We start from the raw sequence: 12,462 nt of genomic DNA on the forward strand, positions 1-12,462 counted from the left end.
CTCACCTTCTCTTGGTGTGCACATTGACTCCACTCACCCCTTGGATACTGCCAAGCATTGCATAAGAAAAGCCAAGGCCTTTGGTTGTAGACCTGGGATAGAATGGCTCAGAAGTTTTGTGATGGTTCCTAAAACCAATTTTTCAATTGCTTTGAAAAGTCAGTACTACTATCTAGGAGAAAAATTACAAAATGCGTCTTCATTAGCAGTTGATGGAACTTTCTTCAGCTTTCTCTGTTGAGGTTTAATGTGAAGTGTGCCTGCTGAATCAGCAAGGATCCTTTCAAAGAGAGAACAAAGAATGATGCTCATAGTACTTGTGCAGGCTTGAGTAGCTGCCCGTGAACTTCTGTTTCTCCATTTATTTTACCAAAAAGTTATATTTTACCTATCTCTTAGATGATGAGAGCAGGTTTTATTTTAGAACTGAAGTTTCCAAAGTTCCATGCACGATTTTGAAATCACTTAAATTAGCTTGTATTAAAGCACAATGTCATCCTTGGTGTCTTCTTTGTCTCTGCCAAGAAATGGTTATTTCTGGGATTTGATTCACTTTCTTTATGAAGGAGCCTTCCTCTAAAACTCAGGGCCAACGTCCAGGAGCATTGGGAAAATATCAACTATATTTAATTGTGCTGCTGTTACTGTTATAGCGTGATAGAATTTTAAACAGCAGAGTTAGTTATTCGTAGTGTAAAACTTTCAGCACACTTTATTTCAATAAGTTAATTCCCGTCAGTATCATTATAAGGTTGTATTTTCTTTTTGATTTTCTTAATACATATAAAGGAATTGTGACCCAGAGAGAACAAGAAATTTGACTTCAAATTGGAGATTGCATTTACAACCCCTTTTCTTCTAGTCGTTGGAAAAAGCTACTCACATCATTGGTTCTTGGAGGACATAACAGCTCTGAACATGTTCACTGTTCCATGGCCCAACTCTGTCCCAATTTCAGATATAAAAAGCTGACAGCAAGCACTATTTGGATGTGATTAACTAGTAATTTTAGCAATGCTGTTTTTCATTTTCAAGGTGCTATAATTAATACCATTCCAGTATATCAGTTTTAACTCATATTTCACTCCAAGCAAAAACTTGGCAGCCATGGTAAGGACATAAAAATAAGCAAAAGGATGGGCCTATTTTTAGAATACCGAGAAGTTTTGAAGTAAATTCCAAAACGATTATGCAAAATGCACGGCAGCAGTCACGGCCACCACATCCTGTGCTCGGGAGATGTATCCTGAGTGCTTAAACTCAGAGGCCACAACCAGTGAAAATAACCCAGGACAACAGAGCAAAACCTGAATCTACTTCCCAGGGACACAGTCTTCACGGATAAGAATGGTGGAGCTCCCTGAAAGGCCACGATTACCAGTAGATGCGGCATGTACAGTAAGCAGGAGCATACCAATTAAATAATACGTGATTTACTATGTCATTTATATTGTGTTAGGTGGAAGAATTGGAGCATGGATAGGTAGAATGAACTACCAAAGGCTACAAAGGGCAGGAAGTGGCAGGATGGGACGGAAAACCCTAACGTGGTTCCCTGGCACACAGCAGGCACTGGGAGACTCTCATTGAGTGGTCAGATGGAAATGAATGGGGAAAGGTCTGGAAAGACTGAATCAAGCTTGGGTGCTCTCTGGAATGCAGCAAGAGGCTCTCCTCAATGGATCAGTTGGGATTAAGAGTAGGTTCTAAGGACAGCCACGTCCAGTGGAGTCCAGGTGCTCTTTGGAGAGGCCCCAAATCTAGACACAACACAACATCAGTACAGCCTTCAAGGTAAGTATTCCCTTGGTTTCTTGCCAACACCTGTTTCTAGTCCTTTAAATATGACAAAACTAAAACCAAGCTTAGGAATGAAGCAAAAGGAGGGGGGGAGGAAGAGAGAGAGAGAGAGTGTGTGAGGGAGAGAGAGAGAGAGAGAGAGAGAGAGAGAGAGAGAGAGAGAGAGAGAGAGAGAGAGAGAGAATTATCCATCTGGCTCTTAGCCTCACTCTAGCCAGCTACGTGAGGATTGCTGTATACCTGGCTGACATTCTTAAGTAACCTAAATAATGAGAAAGCAAGCCATTTTCATTTATTAAACCTAAGCCCTCTTTTCTTCCTGAAAATGTCTTTAATAAAGATTTTTAATAAAAATTGAGATTTTTAAAAACCCCTAAGCACTCTTAAGAAGTAGACATTTCTTTATATCCATGACACAATGTGGCTCACCTACAGAACAGCTCAGCTTCATGTTTCTCTTGGCCAGATGGATTTTATGTAGCATCTGTGGGTAATTCTGTTAGTAGATATCCACCCCTGCATCTGGATAAAGCTTCATTATTACCAAATCTAGTTACATGATGATATAGAGACAAGGAAGAAAGGAGGGAAAAGGGGCTATTTTATATCAAACATTTTGAATTTCAGTCTTTTTCCGGTAATGATATGTTTGGGTGAGCAAATAAAACTGGATTAAAACCAGCTGGCCAAAGTGAAAAAGACTCTTGAAACTAAACATGAAATTATTTCTTCTTTCAAAGAATAAGAGATTATCTTTGAAGCAGGCGAGGCATTTGGTTTAAATTTTCACATCTTACATGTGTGTCCAGATTTCATACAGCTCTTTACTGAAAAGCATACTAGAAGGTATTTATTTTAAATATGACCATAAGTTTTATCTTGTTGGTTTTTGTTCAAAGTATGTCCCTAAACTTCTAAGACATGTCTACCCATTTAAAAAGTTTATTTTCACACACACCCACCCACACACACACACCATTTATTACATTTAATCAACGTCGGTAGTATTGACATTTAGGGCTGGATAATTCTCTGTTATGGGGGCTGCCCAGCCATCATAGGATGTCTGTCAGCAACCCTGGTCTCTACCCACTAGATACCAGTAGCACCTCCAGTTATGACAACCAAAAATGTCTCCAAACATTGCTAAAAGTCCATGGTTGGAAAAATCAACCTTAGTGGACAGCCCTTGCTCTAAATCAACGTCCCTAATAAGAGATCCTTTAGACTTGAGAATTAAAAATATAGGCTGAGCACGATGGCTCATACCTGTGATCCCGGCATTTTGGGAGGCCAAAGCAGGTGGATCACGAGGTCAAGAAATCGAGAACGTCCTGGCCAACATGGTGAAACCCCGTCTCCAGTAAAAATACAAAATTAACCTGGGCATAGTGGTGCCCGCCTTTAGTCCCAGTTACTCCAGAAGCTGAGGCAGGAAAATCACTTGAACCCGGGAAGTGGAGGTTGCAGTGAGGTGAGATCACACCACTGCACTTTAGCCTGGTGACAGAGCAAGACTCCGTCTCAAAAAAAAAAAAAAAAAAATACACACATACATATATAGTACTAAGTTCCCCAACTGACTGAACGAATGCCTGAAGGACCAAGGGGACCCCAGAGAAACCTTAAAAACTGAGTTCCTGGCCATGATGGGAGGAGAGGTTAGATACGCCTCATTACACCTGTGGTTTAGATACAACTGACCAGATTAATGTTAAAATAGAATAAACTCTTCTGTGGCGATAAGATACCACGCTATAAAGAAGACCCAAGGCCATGCCAGGCAAGCGTTAAGTCACGCACTCCTACACTTAGAGAATAAGCTGTGTTCTTACTGCACAAGGTTTTCCTCTAGCAGCTAAACAAGCACTCACCGTGAGATAAATAATGTTGAAGCCATTGCAGCTCTCCAACCATCAGACACGGACCAACGGACCCCCGTGCTCCTGCTCCACCCGCCATAATGACAGCTTTGATGGGAGAAGAGACTGATTTCCCAAGTTTCTGTTGATAAGAGACCCCCCACCACGGTCTGGTTCTGGCCAGTGTACAGAGGCTGCGCACTTGCCTTCACAGCCCTGCTTCACCTTTTGACAGACAGGCCTAATTGTAATACATTTAAATGTCTTCACCCCCAAGATGAACATGGGTGATAGGTAACATGCGTGTTTGTTCGACATGCGTGTGTCAGGACCCCCTTCATGGATATTCATAGCTCCTCCTATAATATGTTGAATATGTATGTTTAGCCAATCTGATCAGCATGAAGCTCCTGCCCCAACCCCTCCTCCTTCAGAGCACCTGCCTTTTGGGCTCTGCCGGAGGCTGCAATTCCCAGCCTCTCCAGATGGTGCTTTGCAGGCTGCAACCCTTCATAAGACATGAAATCTCTCCGGATCTAGGAAGACTGTGGGTTTTTAGTTGACAGACCGAAGCTCTCATTCTGCTCTGGGGGAAGCTGAAGGTCACAGCCTGTGTCCCTTGTCCTCAGCTAGTGGCAGAGGCCTCTACCCATTATTGGGCTTTCTGAGGTATTTATTTTAAATATGAGCATAAGTTTTATCTTCTCATTTTTTTTTTCTACGTCAAGAATAAGTCCCTAAACTTCTAAGATATCTCTATCCATGTAAAAGAGTTCTTTCTCTCTCTCTCTCTCTCTCTCTCTCTCTCTCTCTCTCTCTCTCTCTCTCACACACACACACACACACACACACACACACACACATCATTTATCACATTTAACCAACCTCGGTAGTACTGACATTTAGGGCTGGATAATTCTCTGTTACGGGGCTGCCCAGCCATCATAGGATGTCTGTCAGCACCCCGGATCTCTACCCACTAGACATCAGTAGCATCTCCAGTTATGACGACCAAAAATGTCTCCAAACATTGCTAAAGGCCCGTGGTTGGAAAAGTCAACCTTCGTGGAGAGCCTTAGTGCATGGACTCATGAACTGTATTATCACCAGAACAATTCAGGACCCAGTTCTTCATCTGTTTCCTCTCCTTCTCCATTCTTAAAAATAAAGCTCCAAAAGTCAATATTGTCTGAGGAGAAATTTACAATCAGAAAAAGTAGCCATATTTGAATTGATATGATAAGCAGTGTTCTTCCCAAAGTGCGTCCGATGACGACTCGGGCACAGTGTGGGGGCCTCACATTTCTTTATATATGGTTTCATTACTCCCCACGGCTCTGCCATGCAGGTTTTATTGTCCCCAAGTGGCAAAGGGAGAAACCAAGGCTCAGAAGGGAGAATAACTGACTCCAAACAGCACAGATCACAATGGTCTAAGCCAGAATTTGAAGTCACTCAAGTCGCTCTCAGGTCTCAAAGCATTTTGCTGAGCATCATGGCCATTGAGCTCCATGACCTGCTCTAAGCCCCCAGTCATGGTTGCTGGAGGTTTTCATGCAACACGGTGCTTCAGCATGGCCCTCAGCTTTAAACCCAGGCTGAGAGCTTAAATCAATACTATTTTCTGTGCCTTACTTTCCATGTTCTCCTTTTGGCTTATACTTCTATTTTCTCTGAAAATGTTGATTTGGTTTAGGAAATACTCTTTCCCCATTAATCTGTCCTCCTTGAAAGATTTTTAAATGCTAAATAGTGGACATGCGGAATTCCTTAAGAGTCTTCTGCAGGCATCTCTGCGAATACCCAGTGGCATAAGTTCCCCACCTGGTTCGCCAGTAAAAAGGTAAATGAGGCCGGGTGTGGTGGCTCACTCCTGCAGTCCCAGCAATATGGGAGGCCAAGGCAGGTGAATCACCTGAGGTCAGGAGTTCAAGACCATACTGATCAACACAGAGAAACCCCATCTCTACTAAAAATACAAAATTAGCCAGGCATGGTGGGGTATGCCTGTAATCCCAGCTACTCGGGAGGCTGAGGTAGGAGAATTGCTTGAACCTGGGAGGTGGAGGTTGCAGTGAGCCGAAATCACACCATTGCACTGCAGCCTGGGCAACAAGAGCAAAACTCCATTAAAAAAAATGCTAAATAAGCCCAGTTCCACATGTCCAGCCATTGAAGCTGGGACTCAGGAGCAATGGGAGGGTTCAGGAAAAGGTAGGGCTTTCTCATATGCGTTCAGTCTGTGGCCACACAGCCTCTCTCTTATCCTGCTTTTCTAGCATCTAAGAAAAAAAAGAAGAGAAAAGAAAGCCCACTTTGCTGTTGTTTCCTAGCTTGCTCCCAAGAGGCACCATGCCAGGCAGTTCCAAGCACTCCGGTGAAAAATAAACACCCACATAGAAGCATATGCCGCACCCGCCTGTGTTGGCTGCAGGCTTTCGTCTCGCCAGTGTCTATACGCTGGCAGAGAGAGCAGGACAAAACAGTGTGGGGTCCCATAGGACTTTCTCAAAGACTTCGGACAATCATTGTTTTGCTTATGCCCTCTCTTAGATGGTAGGAAGGGCCTGCAAATTCCTGCAGTGTTAGAGAGGGGCGTGTCAACCTCTTACCATCACAGTGGCCCTCAACGTATATTTCAAGGTGTTCTCTCATGTCTGTCATGCTCTCTCTCTCTCTCTCTCTCTCTCTCTCTCTCTCTCTCTCTCTCTCTCACACACACACACACACACACACACACATTCTGTCCTTTGCCTTTCCACGTGGAACTTTAAATAAAATGACTAGATAGCAAAGAATACAAAACCGACAGAGGTCTTGTACCAAGCCACCCGGGACTAATGGACAAGGAGCCATGCAGGTCTTCCAAAATGATAAGGTGGACCCAGAGCCACAGCTCCTGTGGTCCTGAGAGCTGGGAGGCAGGTTGGCCATGAACCCCTTCCCGCAGGAGAGCCATCCTAATATCCTCTCTGAACAGCCCCGGCAGAACCTGATGAAGTTCTGTCTCCAGTGACAGAGTTAACAAGATGACAGAAACTCCTCACTGGAAATTTACTTTCATTTGAAGCTTTTAATATTCCTGTTACAACTTTTAATTATTTTGATCAAGAGCAAAAAAACAAACAAACAAACAAAAAAACAATGTCTTTTGTTTAGGTGTCAGCATGAACTGAAAATGAGAGAGAAGGGCAAATGTCAAGCCCAGAACCAACTTTTCTGATGTCTAAAACAACCATCATCGTTCCCAGAAATCTGCAGATAACCCTAAATCCAAGGTTCAAATTTAAAAATTGTTAAAAAGTATTTCCTCTTCACATTCACCAAAGCAGCAAGGTGGAATCTCTTCTTACATTATTTTTACATATAAAGGCAAAGCCAGGGTGGTAAATGTGGGTGGGTGGAAAACAGAATGGGAAATTAAAAATAAAGAGTGTCAAAATTGGGAATAGATCTAAGTTTGATTCAGGAAAAGAGTTCAATTCATACACATATTTCCAAGTACTTCTGATTTTACACTTTCTTCACTACAAAGTAAAGCTCCTAGGGTCCCCCAAGCATCATTAGATGGAAATATTTGTGCAATGCTGGGGAAGTCACCTTGACCTATCCTCCAATTGCCCTGGAAGTGCTTCTCAAGGCTTGCTCAGCACTCAGTGGAACTTCCTGAACAGAAAACTTAAAATGATGATAAACAGTTGGCATAATGCGAGAGGGAGGCCTCTGATGTGAAACAAGTTTCAAAAAAAAATATGTGTAACATCTCTGCCCTCCCTCTGGTGGATTAAGGCTCTGTGTCACCAATGTCATCCACACTTGACACCTGAGACAGCCTATTTGGAGTTACAAAGCTTTCCTGTAGCTATCACTTGTTCTACCATAAATTCCTACCCGAGAAACCCAGTGCTGTGCACCAGCTGCACAGCAGCCTTCAATCTACCAAATACTGAGTTTCTAGAACATTGTTCCATTAGCTGTTGCTTGTGCTGCCCTCCTTCTACCTGCCCTGATCCCATCCCCAATCCCTTTATTCTCAAATAGTCTTAATTTATACTTCTTAGGAACAGGGGTAGGAACTTCCCTGCTTCTCCCACTTGTTAAATTCACTTTTATTCCCATTCTCCTTTCCCTCATTTCCTTTCTCCTTTTCCAAAGAAAGAACAGTTCATCTCTTTTCTGTGTTGAGTTCATCTTTTGGGACTTAATCCAGCCGATTATTCTCTCTTTTTAGTATTCTTCATTTTCTCTCTCTATGAAATTGACTCTCTTAGTTGGCAAATATGCTCAATCTTCACATACCTAAAATTAAAAAAAAAGCAAAATGTTATCTCATCTTTGCCATAATTCTTGAGTTTTATCTGAAATAATGTTCTCACCAATTTTAAATACTTTCCTCAACTGTATTTCCAGGTGATGCTCATTTTCATCTTTACATTTATTTACTGTAGAGAACACTGGGTCACTGAGGATCCAGTCAAGAAAACGGAAAGCATGCCAGTTATTTTAATGGTGAGAATTGAGTATAGGGAATTGCTTGACTAGCAATTAGAGAGCTGAAAAGATGTAGAGACACAGAGGTGGTAACTGCAGAATCAGTTAGCCTCCTAGGACTGAGGAGACAAAGGGAAGAGGTTGGATTTGTTTGAACATAAAACTTGGGCGAGAGGCCCTGCAGAGCTGAGACCCAGGTCTCTGAGAAAAGGGGGCTGCTCTGTAAATGCTGGTGCCACAAAAATTTGGAAGGGACCCCATGAGGCTCCGGTTATGGGAAAAAGTGAACACTGGGATCAACTCATGCTGAGAGTAGGTCATTGAATCCGATGGGAAACATAACAAAAGGGGGGAGTGAGTAGTCCCTTCTCCCCCTCCAGCCTTCCCACCTGTCTCTTGTCCTGCGGGTAGGGCCTGACCAGGAGCATTATAGCAGAGGAGAAATGCCATTTGCTGAGGGAGAACTGTGGGGAACGCTCCCGTGTGAGACCCCTAGGAAATGGGCCTCACCATACGGTGAGCTTGAGCCCAGACACAGATGCCTGGTTGGGGGAGTTGAGCTGAGGGAAAGCAGGAACCAAGAGAGGGACTATGCTATTGAAAATAATTAACAGACATTACTTTATGGATATGAGGACTTGGGAGGCATTGTGTCCATTTTCGGTTCCTTATGGTTTATTGCTTCATTGTGTTCATTTTTGGATCCTTGCTACATTAGTTATAAAATATTCACTTCAGTATTTACAATTGTTAAGTATTTACTGGGCGTGCTGATAATATTGATAATCAGCATCACCTACTTCACCCTTGACCTTTTAAATCAGTATCTGTTCCTTTTACTAGTTCCCCAGAATTGTTTTCTGTTTCTTTTGTTATTTCAGAAATGCTTTGATCTGATGTAAACAACATTAAGTAGAAAAGTATATAATGAAACCTACCGCACAAATAAAATTGCTGGTTGGGCATAGCCCATCCAGTCCTCCAGACCCTGCTCTTTTCTTTCTCCTTTTTTCCGTGCACGCTCTTTTCCAGGTTTGGGACCCTCTCACTCGACAAGATTCCCAGGCTCACATTCAATTCACAGCAATTTGCAGAGTATAGAACCTGAGCAGAGTAGCTTCACTACAGTCAGTTCTTAAGCCACTGCTCAGCATCTCTAGCATCTTTCAGCATACATGTGAAATGCGGTAAGCAACATGAACCTCTTCATGTCTTCCCCAACATAAGAGAGAGGGCAAGAATTCTTTGACCCAGAAGTCCTCAAAATGGAAAAGATAAAAGATCATCTTCAAGGCCTAGAAAATAATGATGAGTAGAATATCACAGATAAAAATGTAATAACAAACAAAGGTAATCATGCAGCCTTAGGGTCCAGCCTGTTGTATTTTCTTTTTTATCAAAAATCTCAAAGACTTCACATTCTGCGAAGGTGGAATATTCTGGATGACATTCTAGAGCGGTGGCACATGTAAGCATCACTCGGAAAGACATATCATGCAGTCTCAGTAGAGCATGAAAAGGAAGTGTGTGCTAAAAGAAGAGAAGGTCTGAGGAAAAATAATTAAACCCATTTGGGGACCTCCTCTTGCGGGGAGAGGGTGTGGCAAAGGTGGATGAGGCTCTGACACTGCCCTAAATGCTGTGTCCTTGTAGGAAAGTGCATGACAATGGGTCCAGCTACCTGCTCAAGGGCTCTGCAGCACCCTCCTTCATTCCTCCTCTTACTAAAACAGTCCTGGGAATCATTTAGCAAGGATAATTGCTCATGGGAGCAAAACAGTGATTTAGAAGAAACATCAGCAGACACTGTGTCAACAATAGCGATGCCACCAAAATCCCTGCCTGGGGAAATTGTGAGAGACCTTCTTCCACAGGCATTAAAGCAATGGCAGAACAAGCACAACCTGTGCCAATTTAGGTGAAGTCTGGCCTCAGGCCTGGCATCCAAATGAGCGCTCTTGGCCCTTTCAAGGCTAGGCTCCAGATGAAGGTCATGCTTTAAAACAAATAAATCATGTGGGGTCATTTGTTGGAGTTTCCTCCATCCTGAATCTAAGCAGTAGGAGGCCAGCCTTCTCACACTGCACCCTTCACCAACAGGGCACAGAGGCCAGAAGTGGGTTGGCAAAGAGCTCTACAAGGCGAGCCATCCTTGGTTCTCAAAGAAAGTGATCTCCTGTTTCTCCCATTTTCACAGACGTGATTGAGAACACCACATCATGCCACATAGACTCAGGAAATGAACACAGGGTCAATATTATTTGTTATTAAAGGGAATGACATAAAGATTAATGTGTCTGTGCACACAATTGAGTCAAAGCAGGTCTAGGAGTTAGGACAAGGTCTAGACAAACCCACCCTTGCACCACACAAATCTGCCCACATACAGGCATGCACACAGCAGAGTAGACACACACACACTCACACAGGCAAGCACAAAGACAGGAATACAAACAGACATGCACATACTCATGAACACATACACATCCCATGTACTCACAACTCACAATGCAGGCACGTATGTGCCGCACATTCATGCACACATATATATCACACATGCAGGCACATTTATGCAGAAATGCATACTCATCACTCATCCAAGTGAGCACACGAAGCTCATACATGTGTACACATACAGGCACTAATATGCTCAGGACGCCAGTTGGTTTAAATGACCAGAAGGCAGGGGCACCTCCAGTTCTCTTGCATATACCTGAGGAGCTCTGGGCACCCCTCCAGCCCTGCGCTGCCACAGGGCACTTGTTGTGTCCCCTTACAGGCCTGTCTCCTGACCAGCCTGTGTGGCCCTGGAGGGCAGGGCCTGCCTTTACCTCTGCACCCACAGCTGTGGCCAAGGCTATTCTTGTAGAGCTGTCCTGCGTTGAAGACCCCCTGCAGGTGTGTATCACCAGATCCCTGGGAACTCCTTTTCTTCTCAAGAAAGCACATAAAAGTAGCTCAACAGCTGCTCCTGTGCAGAATGTAGGAGGTTGAAGCAGCCCAGGGCTTCATCTGTGGCAACTAAAAAAGACAGACCCACTTGTTTTCGTTTTTGCTGTTTTCATTTTGAGACGGAGTCTCCCTCTGTTGTCCAGGCTGGAATGCAACTATCATCTCGACTCTGCAACTTTCGCCTCCTGGGTTCAAACAATTCTCCTCCCTCCACCGCCCGAGTAGCTGGGACTACAGGCATGCACAATCACACCTGGCTAATTTTTGTGTTTTAGTAGAGACAGGGTTTCACCATGTTGGCCAGGATGCTCACGATCTCTTGACCTCTTGATCCACCTGCCTCAGCCTCCAAAAGTGCTGGGATTACAGGTGTGAGCAACCGCGCCCAGCCAAACCAAGTTTTAAAAATTGTATTTACGGAGCTAAGAGAACTGAGTTGGTTTAAATGTCCAGTATCTTTAAGAGAAAGAGACATGAGCATTATTATTTTTCAAAAACTGGGGCCGGGCGCGGTGGCTCATGCCTGTAATCCCAGCACTTTGGGAGGCTGAGGCGGGTGGATCATGAGGTCAAGAGATCGAGACCATCCTGGTCAACATGGTGAAACCCCGTCTCTCCTAAAAATATAAAAAAAAAAATTATCTGGGCACAGTGGCGCATGCCTGTAATCCCAGCTACTCAGGAGGCTGAGGCAGGAGAATTGCCTGAACTCAGGAGGCAGAGGTTGCGGTGAGCCAAGATTGCGCCATTGCACTCCAGCCTGGGTAACAAGAGCGAAACTCTGTCTCAAAAAAAAAAAAAGACTGAGGAAATGCTGTTCTCCAAGTCTGATTGGCTTTTTCTTTATAACCTCACCTACTAGGTAGGGTAGAACTTCCTGAGCTGTTGCCTCTAAACCTCACTCCCATGCAAGGTTCAGCCACTGCTCTTGGGTGCATGTTCTGAACTGCAAAGAGCTCCGTGTTGCTTTGGATGGCTTTGCTGTTTCCTTCCTCCAGCTGCTCCTTGACATGGTGAAAAGATTTATTCAGCTTGCCTAGTCTCCCTGTATGCTAAGGATGCCAGATGACTGATGGGACCTCAGAGTCAACACTGTAATAAAATATATCATTGCTCTCCCTGAAGCAAAGCACATTCAAGCCCCAGCTTCCACCAGCATCTAGAGCAGAGGTCAGCCACGGATGCTAAGTGATTTCACCTTTGCTCTCTCCTTCTCTGCAATGTTTGCATTTATTGGGCGCTTCTGGGGCCTCAAGAATGTCTTTGCTGAGGCCCTGGGTCATTTTAATCAATGTGCTAAGTGACAATTCCTGTGGCAGTGGCCTACATTGCAACAACCTGCCACATCAACTGCAAT

This window comes from Callithrix jacchus, chromosome 2 (genome assembly GCF_049354715.1).
Source record: "Callithrix jacchus isolate 240 chromosome 2, calJac240_pri, whole genome shotgun sequence".
NCBI lineage: Eukaryota > Metazoa > Chordata > Mammalia > Primates > Cebidae > Callithrix > Callithrix jacchus.